Raw genomic sequence first — 2,295 nt, forward strand, 5'->3', positions numbered from 1 at the left:
CCCATAACCAGAGATTCAGGTGTAGGTGTCTGTTTTGGGGTCAAGAACACTCCCAAGGGGACGTATCCCACTTGGTTAATTACATCTTGGGGGGTACCCAAGAATACTCTCTATAAAAGGAGTTTCGCTCGGATTATCGTGAACCTGGGGCAATAGGTACTCAAAGGAAGGTTATTCCGCGCTGAAACGGCCCCGATGCTCAAAAGCTCGAGCTAAACCGTCGGGCAGAGAGTAAGTCTCTCACATCCCAAATGAGTAGCGGCTCATCTGCACACGAGGCCCACAAAATAACCTAAATCATCTTGACGGGGATATCCCAACACGTCAAAGCACGTCCGGGTCATAAGGGCAGAGGACAAATCGTCGTATCCCAAATGGGTGGCAGCTCATCGGCATCGGGTCGTCAAAATGATGTCAACGAAGTCAAGGAGCGATATGGCTCAAAGGGGCTTAACAAAAAGGAAGGTAGAGTGATCCTAAAAGGCAGAGGTAACTGGGTCGGGGTACCACGGACCCGTCATCCACAGCTAACAGGACCCTAAGTCTACCTGGTGGTGAAGGTAGTCAACACGCCCTGAGATCCCCGGTCAGCAATCCGTGAATTGCATCATCCACGGGAACCTCGGTAGCCCTAAATAAAAGCTGGAGCTCCAAGAGGTGGGACTTATACCTGCTAAAGTGGCAAGGATGCCTCAGGAAGGAAAATAATGTGAAGATTCATCTACAAAGCTAGAAACGCTCCAAACAAAAGGACTTATACCCTTTCTGGGTCGGAGAGCCTTCTAGTACCCTAGGCGCACTAGACAACCACCTACAAAAGGTATGTTGGGCCAGTCATAATGAAGAAGCATGGGGGCTCCTCCTCAAGACATGCAAATATGAATGCAGTTATCTAGAGCAGTCCTTAAGTATTGTGGAGGCCCTATTAATATATGCAGGAAAGTTAATGTTGAAATTCTTAGATCCTGAATATTTTAATCATAAATTTTAATTAGCTTGAATATTTTATTTATGATTTTGTTGAAAATTACAATTTTAGGGTCGTTAATGAGCTTAGATTATATCGTGAAATCCTAAATAAACCATAGAAAGAAACAAGGAAAACACATGCAAATGCAGACATGCAATATGATGCAAAAAGCCAAATAAGTCAAATCAAAATAATAAATAGATCGATGCTGCTAGGTTGACAACGTACACCAGAAAAGAAAAAAGGCAATCGGACTCCACATATAAATGCTCGGTCCTAATTTTATACATCAATATAAAATGCAGAATTAAGATACGGGGCACGAGCATCTGCTCCTGGTTCCCTCTACATGGTTCCCGCGCCAAACGTCTTGAACCCATGCTCGTATCTTATTTCTACTACAATAGACTCTAAAAGTACATAGGAAAATAAAAGACTCAATCCTGCATGAAAACAAGTGTCAGCGGGAAAGCTCACATGCAAATAGTGTATCATGAGTCATGTCTTAAAAGTGGGGGAGCTAATAACACCTGCAAGCAAAAATGTCAGAAATCATTACTTGTTCCCTCCATAGCGGTACCTGTGTGTGTGCATATGAACAGGCATGACTCCCTGCAGAAAAGTGCCCTAACACACTACCACACATATGCAGCATGCAATCACATCACAAGCACAATGCAGAAGAAAGATACCTGACTAGGGCAACCAATTCATCAAAGAATAATAGTCAGGCATCAAAAAGACTACCTAGCACCCTAAATCCTAACCTAGCACACCATCTAACGAAAAGTGCGTCAGTCTAGTATCTAAGTGTGGGGTAAGTCTGGGTATATTATGACTTTGACAGGGTCGTCATACCGACTCCATCCTAAAGATCTGAAGGATCTAAAGGGTGTCACGAAGAGTTGTGGCACAAGATAGATATATTAGATCTTTAGCACAGTCATACTCGTGTCAATCCCGATGACTTAACTCGCATTGCTCACCGGGATCAACCCAGCAAGCAATGCTCGTTAAGGCATCGCGACCAACACGGGGTCACTCTCCTAACGAGTCTGGCTCGCTATCCATGCAAACATGCAAATACAAATGCAATCAGTCATGTGACGGAAGTGTGAGTGTACCGTGAGGCAGTGACTCAGGAAAAGGTGGGCATGCCGTGAAGGCAGCGGCCCGAACAAATAGGTGTGTCGTGGCGACAGTGACCAAAAGGGATGGGCGTGCCGTGGAGGCAGTGGCCCGAAGAAAGGTGCACCGTAGTAGCAGTGACCAAAAGTGATGGGCGTGTCGTGGCGACAGGGGCCCAAAAGGGATGGGCGTGCCGT

This window comes from Phalaenopsis equestris, unplaced genomic scaffold (assembly GCF_001263595.1).
Source record: "Phalaenopsis equestris unplaced genomic scaffold, ASM126359v1 Scaffold000002, whole genome shotgun sequence".
NCBI lineage: Eukaryota > Viridiplantae > Streptophyta > Magnoliopsida > Asparagales > Orchidaceae > Phalaenopsis > Phalaenopsis equestris.